The sequence below is a fragment of the Balaenoptera physalus genome, assembly GCF_965194825.1.
Source record: "Balaenoptera physalus genome assembly, contig: SUPER_2_unloc_15, whole genome shotgun sequence".
NCBI lineage: Eukaryota > Metazoa > Chordata > Mammalia > Artiodactyla > Balaenopteridae > Balaenoptera > Balaenoptera physalus.
Genome location: NW_028126559.1, coordinates 337,466 through 346,777, shown reverse-complemented (window position 1 = coordinate 346,777; position 9,312 = coordinate 337,466). Strand labels below are relative to the sequence as shown.

The 9,312-nt window shown below is 42.9% G+C and overlaps 1 pseudogene across 1 annotated transcript; it reads right to left on the bottom strand.

Annotated features, from left to right (window-relative positions):
• Positions 1 to 3,421: 3,421 nt before the first annotated feature.
• LOC309656551 (E3 ubiquitin-protein ligase makorin-1 pseudogene) lies at positions 3,422 to 4,840 on the bottom strand (annotated as a pseudogene). Its single transcript has 2 exons — positions 3,758 to 4,840; positions 3,422 to 3,623 (listed from the first exon to the last, which is right to left on the bottom strand). The product of its transcript is annotated as an E3 ubiquitin-protein ligase makorin-1 pseudogene (transcript).
• Between the last annotated feature and the right edge of the window lie 4,472 nt (positions 4,841 to 9,312).

The following is a 9,312-nucleotide window of genomic DNA, read 5'->3' as shown; positions in this document are numbered from 1 at the left end:
CTTCTTGGTGCATTCCTGTATTGATGGATATTTTCGTTGCTTCCAAGTGTTGGCTATGGTAAATATTGCTGGAGTGCAGGATTGCCAGCCTGTGACTTTTTGATTCTCATTTCTCAGGGGTTACGCCCAGCACTGGGTGTGAATGATTGACCTGTAGCTCAATGTTCAAAGCACCTCCATTGTGTTTTCATTAGTGGCTCTTACCACGTCCCCCATAGAAGAGAGGGTAAGCATCTCTCCACAATCACTTCAGCATTTATTGTTTGCAGCATTTTTGCTAATGGCCATTGTGACTGCTGTGAGCTGATCGGTTTTTGTAATTTGGGTTTGCATGTCTTTAAAAATTCCTAAAATTCATCATTTTTCCTCGCCTTTTTGTTTTCTGTTAAAAAAAATGTGAGTACAATATACCTCTTGAAATTGTCATCTTGAAAGGTTGCCCTCTTTTGAAACATTGGTCGATTTTCGACCCCAGGAATTTTTAGAGGGCAGGAGTCATTTAAATAAATGCAAGTTTGGTGAATATTTAGTGACCTTTAGCAATGTGTTTAAGCTGCTGTTGTGGGAAATGGCCACAAGGAGGCCTCATTTCTCCGTTCCCAAATCTGGGTACTAAGGCAGCAGAGCCTTCCAGGAAGTCCTGTTCCTAGGTTTTAAATTAGAATGGAATGTGCCAGGAGAAACCCCCATAAGTTTATGTCTCCTTACTTCTTCTTGGTTTTTTTTTTTACTTTTTTTAATCGGGGTAAAGATTAGACTATTGTTTGTCCTAGGTGTACAGAATCTGGTTCATTTGTACATTGTATATGTCTATTCTTGTACAGATCCTCTTCCCATGTAAAATACTACAGAGTGTTCTGTAGACCTCCCTTGCTATATGGTCGGTCTTTTTGATAAATGTATATAATATGTATTTGTATACGTATAGTAACACTAATCTTAATTTATCCATTCCCCCCACCTTTCCTTTTACATGAGCATAGTTTGTTTTCTAATTCTGTGAGCGTCTTTCTCTGTGGAAATATGTTCATTTGTGTCAGTTTTTAGCTAACCCCTGTAAGTGATATCATAGGATATAGGTCTTTTGCTTTCCGACTTACATCATGTTTGGTGATTATCCCCAGGTTCACCTGTGGTGCCTCAAAGAGCAGTGTTTCATTGTTTTCCATGGCTAATATTCCATTGTGTACATGGACCACTTCTTCTTTATCCATTCACCTGTTGAAGAACATTTTGGTTGCTTCACTGTCTTGGCTATTGTGAATAAGGCTGCAGTGCAGCTTTTGCAGCCTATGTCTTCTCGATTCTGGTCTTCTCAGGTGAGAGGCCCAGTGGCGTGCCTGCTGGATTAAATGGTACCTCAATTTTTACTTTTTAATGCAGCTCCTTTCTGTTCTCATTGTTGGCTCTTACGACTTTACGTCTCACCAGCAGGTAGAGGGTACACAGTTCTCTAAAGCCCCTTTAGCATTTATTGTTTGTAGACTTTTTGCTGATGGTCAGTCGACTGGTGTGCGTTGAAACCTTTTTGTAGATTAGATTGCATGAGTCTAATACTTCCTGAGGTTGAGCTTTTATCCATTTTCCTGTTTTTTTTAAAGAGAGTGAGTAAAACTTCACTCTTCATGCTATCTTCTTGAAAAATTGGCCTGTTTTGAATTGTTTTGTCCATTCCTTACCTCAGCACAATTTTTGAGGGCAGCTGTCCTTTATGGCCCCGAGTCCTTCTGAATGTTAATGACCATTAGCTGTGGGTGTAAAGTCGCTCTTGTGGGAAACGGCCACAAGGCGGCAGCATTTCTCCTTTTCAAATCTGGTTACTAATGCAACAGAGCCTTAATTGAAGTGGTGTTCTAGGTTGTAAACTAGAATGGAATGTGCCAGGAAAAAGCCCTTTAAGTTTATGTCTCATTACTTCTTTTTTTGGGGGGGAGGGAGGTTTAAAATTGTTTTATTTGGGAAAAGTGCGTCTTACAAAAGGGCTGCTGAAAAAGACAGAGACCCCTGCAAGAATTACTTGTTTTTGCTTAACGTGAAAGTATGAGTGGTATCCAAGGGATCAAAGCAGTAGATGGACAAATCAGGTTTATCTCCAAGTTACTTTCAGGAAATAGAGCAACAAAACGCAAATTTATATTTTCTGATCAAGGAATTCTTCTAACAATTTAACTTTAGCTTATCTCGTGGATTACCACCCCTCCGTCCCCTTTTAGTGGAAAAACATGACTTACTACTGCAAACCAATTACTCCACTACAGGAAACACCTTAGAACATAGTTTTGAATCACACCTGTCTAGCTGCAAAGCTCAGGGATGGCATGAGGCAAATACCCACACAAACGGACCCAACAACCCGACAACAAAACCCCTCAAATGAGGACAAAGGCTTGTCAAAAAGTGCCTGGACTAGAAAGTCTAGGAGATCATAAATCATTAAATACAACTGTGTAACTGAGACCCAATGTGTGTTAATACATGAGATAACCAGATAGTTGAACCTCTATGGCTAAGCCCATTTCCCTATTTATATAGACAGAGCTAGCCCTGCTCTATTAACAGCTACCAATATACTGCTTTGTTCTTTAAGATCTATTTGCCACACGAGGCTGAAACCAGTAAACTTGAGTTTTTCCACTAAGGCTACAGACACTGCATCTATGCAGGGATGAGAAGCTTGTTGCACACTCACACGTACCAAGTCTATCAGCCCTTGGGAGTCAACTTCCAACTCTGCATTTATTTTATTCCGCTATATCTTTATATGTGTTCTTTCACAATTTTCCTATCAGGCTAAACACAGTAAAAATCTCAACACAGTCGCACCTGGTTCTGGTTACCCAGCAGTAGTACTTGTGTGCAATTAAACAAGAGACGAAAACCACAGAACGAGTGCACAGGGTGGGGATTCCAGGGCAGGGAACAGATATAAAAACACAGATGTGCAGAATTCACCAGAAACCTGAAGCATCCGCCTAAGTCTATAGCAGAAGGCTACATGCCACAGTTCAGATCCTTCACCTATCACCCCAATTCTTGGACCCAAAAGCAGGGCCAATGCTGTTACTTTTGAACCTGGGGTCCTCAAAAATGAGTACTGGAAATCCGGAAATGCTACCCTTGAACTGTGTGAATCTGGCTGAAAACAGATGACGCAGCAAACCTACACTCTGTCTGACCGTTAAATTCATGTTACAAGAAAACTAACTTTAAGATTCATTGTGGAACTTTTTTAAACAGAGAAAACAACATACTCCTTGGGGAAAGGTGAGGGATTGAGAAGACAGGCCCTGGGTAAAAATTATTACGACAGCACCTGGACTTGAGAGGCCTGCCTAGAAGAGAACCACGGGCACTGCTGCCACCAGCGGGGAGGGCTGCCGTCTGAGGCTCAGCAGACCAGTTCACACGCCCAGCAAAGCTGCTATAGATCCAAGTCATAAAAATCTTCCAGCTCATCGTGAAACAAGTCCCACTCGTCTTCAGAGTCTGTCAGGTCGTCGTCCCCACCTGCAGCCAAAAGCACAAGCAACATCTCGCCCAGCTCAAAGGTGACAACCTCTTCTTCGTCGTTGTCAAAGGGGTTGCCGTTCTCTCTTTCCTCAATGAGCTCCCAGGAGTGGTTCCTTCGTTGGGCCCGCTATGTGCTTGATGTTCCCACTTTCTGTCTCTGTGGCTCCTCTCTACGGCATCAGGGTACGCATGCTTGTAAACGCAGTTCCCTCCAAATGGGCAGCTCCCACGTCCTTCTTCAAAATACCTGCACGCCTTGTTGCTCATTGCCTCCTTGTATTTCTGAATGAGTTTCTGCTTCTTTTCTTTCTCCTCCACCCAGTCCTCACTTGGAATGACAATGTTAGATGTGATCCAGCATTCTGGGCAGTACTTTATGATCTTGCTCTCAAATTGCTTAGCACTCCTCCACTTGCGAATACACTTGAGACAGTAGGTGTGGCTGCAGTTGGAGAGGATTCCGAAGCGGCGCTCGCGGGGGTTGGCTTTCTCATAGACCACCTCCATGCAGATCCCACACACCATGTCCTTGCTGTGCTGCACAGCAAACGAGAGCTCCATGTCCTTCTCATGGGCCTCGATGCAAGATTTTATATGTTGTGATCTTTGGGCAGCATCCACTGGATGGAAGACCTGCAGCCCACACATATCACACGCGTCTCCATGGAGATACACACAGTTCTCCCCATATCGGCACTCTCCCACTGCAGCATAGGGGCAGATCTGCTTCTTTGTTTCCACTGCAATTTGCTCCTTCTCTGATTCTTCCTTGGTCACTGAGCCCTGCAGGGGTGCTTCAGTGGAGGAAGGGGCAGTACGGCCAGAGTAGGGCTGCCCAGGAACAAACTCAATGGCGTTCACCCAGTCTTCTGAACGCGCTCCTACAGTTGAAAAGTTTGAATTTCTTGACTCAGCTTCGCCCATATGCATTTCACCAATCTGTCCAACTACTGATGAGAGACTTGAGGAAGCAGCAAGGGGTGACTTTGCAGTTAGATCTGTAGCAGTTGCAATGGCTTGCTGTGTTCATATTTGCAGCGGTCTCCGTACCCTCGCTGAAAATACTTGTACACTACACCATATGGACTGTCAGAGAGGTCACGTGAGTATCGACAGTTATCTCCTTCCTTACAAACCCCATGCATGAAATACCTGCAGGTGACCTGTTTGGTCCCGCCGCCGCCGCTGCCGTCGCTGTCAAATCCCGTGCCCCCAGGGACGGGGAGGTGACTGTGGGGATAGGGGTGGGGGAGGCCGCTGCCACCGCCGCCCCTGCCGCTCCTGCTCCTGATGTTGTGGCTGTTGTTCCCGGAGCTGCAGCCTCCGCCATTACTGTTTATCCCACACAGCAGTGGCGCCGGAACTTCCGGGATCACATAATTCCGGTCCGGCTGAGGGGGGAGAAGGCGGCGAGGCGAGGGGTGGGAAGGGGAGGGACACTGAGGCGCCCGCTCACTCCCCTCTGGCCCGCGTCGCGTCTCTGAGCACTCTCGCCGCTCGAACTGCGGGCCGGAGCCCGAGCACCCCCTTCTCATTACTTCTTGTTCGTATTTTTAAGTAAATTTTTATTTTTTATCACAGCAAATTTGATTACAATATTTTGTTTGCTCTAGGTGTGCAAGATGTGGTTCTTTCACACATATACATATATCTATTCTTCTTCGTATCCTTTTCCCATGTAGGTTATGACACAATGTTGAGTAGTCTTCTCTTGGTATTCTGTAGGTCTTTGGTGATTCTGTATTTCACATGTGTTTGTATATCTCTGTTAACCCCAATACCGTAATGTATCCAATCCTCACACACCTTTCCATTTGGTGAACCATAAGTTTGTTTAATGAATCTGTGATTGCCTTTCTCTGTGGAAATATCTTCATTGGTATCAATTTTTTGGTAACACCTACAAGTGATAGGATAGGATATGTGTCTTTCGCTTTCTCACTTACTACAAGTTGCGTGATTACTTCTAGACTCATCTATGGTGCTGCAAATGGCCTTGTTTCATTTTTTCGCTAGCTAATATTCCATCTCTACATGTAGCAGTTCTTCTTTGTCCCCCCATCTGTTGGTGGACTTTTTGGTTACTTCCATATCTTGGCTATTGTAATACTGTGCAGTGCAGTTTTGCCTGCCTGTGTCTTTCCAGTTCTGTCTTCAGAGGGTATAGGTCCAGGAAGGGGCCTGCTGGATCATATGGTAGCTCAATATTTCCCTTTTAAAGGCACCTCCATTCAGTTCTCATTAGTGGCTCTTTCCAAGTTACGTCCCTCTTAAAGTTGAGCGTATGCATTTCTCCACAACACCTTCAGCATTTATTGTTTATAGTTTTCTTGCTGATGGTTATTCTGACTGGTTTGAGATAATACCTCTTTGTGGTTGAATTTGCATGTGTCTCATAATCCGTTGAAATTGAGCTTTAAGGCACGTGCTTTTATTTTTCAATCTGTGATTACAGCTTAGTTCTTCAAAGTGTTTTCTTAAAGTATGTGTCACATTTTGAAATGCTTTGGCCATTTACCTCCCTCTAAACATTTTGAGGGCAGGTTTCATTTACAGCCCTGCCGTACTTGTTCATATGAAGTGAGCATTAGCACAGGTTTCAAAGCTGCTTTTGCAGGTAACGGCCAGAGGACGGCAGCCTCTCTACGTCCCCCACTCTGGTAACTAGGGAAACAACCCTCCCGGCCAGTGGTGTTCCTCGGTTATAAATTAGAGTGGAATGTGCCCGGATAAACCCACAAAAGCGGATGTCTCCTTACTTTTGTTTGTTTTTTAAATTTAATTTATAGTTTTTATTGGAGTAATATTCCATTGTGTACATAGACCACTTCTTCTTGGTGCATTCCTGTATTGATGGATATTTTCATTGCTTCCAAGTGTTGGCTATGGTAAATATTGCTGGAGTGCAGGATTGCCAGCCTGTGACTTTTTGATTCTCATTTCTCAGGGGTTACGCCCAGCACTGGGTGTGAATGATTGACCTGTAGCTCAATGTTCAAAGCACCTCCATTGTGTTTTCATTAGTGGCTCTTACCACGTCCCCCATAGAAGAGAGGGTAAGCATCTCTCCACAATCACTTCAGCATTTATTGTTTGCAGCATTTTTGCTAATGGCCATTCTGACTGCTGTGAGCTGATCGGTTTTTGTAATTTGGGTTTGCATGTCTTTAAAAATTCCTAAAATTCATCATTTTTCCTCGCCTTTTTGTTTTCTGTTAAAAAAAATGTGAGTACAATATACCTCTTGAAATTGTCATCTTGAAAGGTTGCCCTCTTTTGAAACATTGGTCGATTTTCGACCCCAGGAATTTTTAGAGGGCAGGAGTCATTTAAATAAATGCAAGTTTGGTGAATATTTAGTGACCTTTAGCAATGTGTTTAAGCTGCTGTTGTGGGAAATGGCCACAAGGAGGCCTCATTTCTCCGTTCCCAAATCTGGGTACTAAGGCAGCAGAGCCTTCCAGGAAGTCCTGTTCCTAGGTTTTAAATTAGAATGGAATGTGCCAGGAGAAACCCCCATAAGTTTATGTCTCCTTACTTCTTCTTGGTTTTTTTTTTTACTTTTTTTAATCGGGGTAAAGATTAGACTATTGTTTGTCCTAGGTGTACAGAATCTGGTTCATTTGTACATTGTATATGTCTATTCTTGTACAGATCCTCTTCCCATGTAAAATACTACAGAGTGTTCTGTAGACCTCCCTTGCTATATGGTCGGTCTTTTTGATAAATGTATATAATATGTATTTGTATACGTATAGTAACACTAATCTTAATTTATCCATTCCCCCCACCTTTCCTTTTACATGAGCATAGTTTGTTTTCTAATTCTGTGAGCGTCTTTCTCTGTGGAAATATGTTCATTTGTGTCAGTTTTTAGCTAACCCCTGTAAGTGATATCATAGGATATAGGTCTTTTGCTTTCCGACTTACATCATGTTTGGTGATTATCCCCAGGTTCACCTGTGGTGCCTCAAAGAGCAGTGTTTCATTGTTTTCCATGGCTAATATTCCATTGTGTACATGGACCACTTCTTCTTTATCCATTCACCTGTTGAAGAACATTTTGGTTGCTTCACTGTCTTGGCTATTGTGAATAAGGCTGCAGTGCAGCTTTTGCAGCCTATGTCTTCTCGATTCTGGTCTTCTCAGGTGAGAGGCCCAGTGGCGTGCCTGCTGGATTAAATGGTACCTCAATTTTTACTTTTTAATGCAGCTCCTTTCTGTTCTCATTGTTGGCTCTTACGACTTTACGTCTCACCAGCAGGTAGAGGGTACACAGTTCTCTAAAGCCCCTTTAGCATTTATTGTTTGTAGACTTTTTGCTGATGGTCAGTCGACTGGTGTGCGTTGAAACCTTTTTGTAGATTAGATTGCATGAGTCTAATACTTCCTGAGGTTGAGCTTTTATCCATTTTCCTGTTTTTTTTAAAGAGAGTGAGTAAAACTTCACTCTTCATGCTATCTTCTTGAAAAATTGGCCTGTTTTGAATTGTTTTGTCCATTCCTTACCTCAGCACAATTTTTGAGGGCAGCTGTCCTTTATGGCCCCGAGTCCTTCTGAATGTTAATGACCATTAGCTGTGGGTGTAAAGTCGCTCTTGTGGGAAACGGCCACAAGGCGGCAGCATTTCTCCTTTTCAAATCTGGTTACTAATGCAACAGAGCCTTAATTGAAGTGGTGTTCTAGGTTGTAAACTAGAATGGAATGTGCCAGGAAAAAGCCCTTTAAGTTTATGTCTCATTACTTCTTTTTTTGGGGGGGAGGGAGGTTTAAAATTGTTTTATTTGGGAAAAGTGCGTCTTACAAAAGGGCTGCTGAAAAAGACAGAGACCCCTGCAAGAATTACTTGTTTTTGCTTAACGTGAAAGTATGAGTGGTATCCAAGGGATCAAAGCAGTAGATGGACAAATCAGGTTTATCTCCAAGTTACTTTCAGGAAATAGAGCAACAAAACGCAAATTTATATTTTCTGATCAAGGAATTCTTCTAACAATTTAACTTTAGCTTATCTCGTGGATTACCACCCCTCCGTCCCCTTTTAGTGGAAAAACATGACTTACTACTGCAAACCAATTACTCCACTACAGGAAACACCTTAGAACATAGTTTTGAATCACACCTGTCTAGCTGCAAAGCTCAGGGATGGCATGAGGCAAATACCCACACAAACGGACCCAACAATCCGACAACAAAACCCCTCAAATGAGGACAAAGGCTTGTCAAAAAGTGCCTGGACTAGAAAGTCTAGGAGATCATAAATCATTAAATACAACTGTGTAACTGAGACCCAATGTGTGTTAATACATGAGATAACCAGATAGTTGAACCTCTATGGCTAAGCCCATTTCCCTATTTATATAGACAGAGCTAGCCCTGCTCTATTAACAGCTACCAATATACTGCTTTGTTCTTTAAGATCTATTTGCCACACGAGGCTGAAACCAGTAAACTTGAGTTTTTCCACTAAGGCTACAGACACTGCATCTATGCAGGGATGAGAAGCTTGTTGCACACTCACACGTACCAAGTCTATCAGCCCTTGGGAGTCAACTTCCAACTCTGCATTTATTTTATTCCGCTATATCTTTATATGTGTTCTTTCACAATTTTCCTATCAGGCTAAACACAGTAAAAATCTCAACACAGTCGCACCTGGTTCTGGTTACCCAGCAGTAGTACTTGTGTGCAATTAAACAAGAGACGAAAACCACAGAACGAGTGCACAGGGTGGGGATTCCAGGGCAGGGAACAGATATAAAAACACAGATGTGCAGAATTCACCAGAAACCTCAAGCATCCGC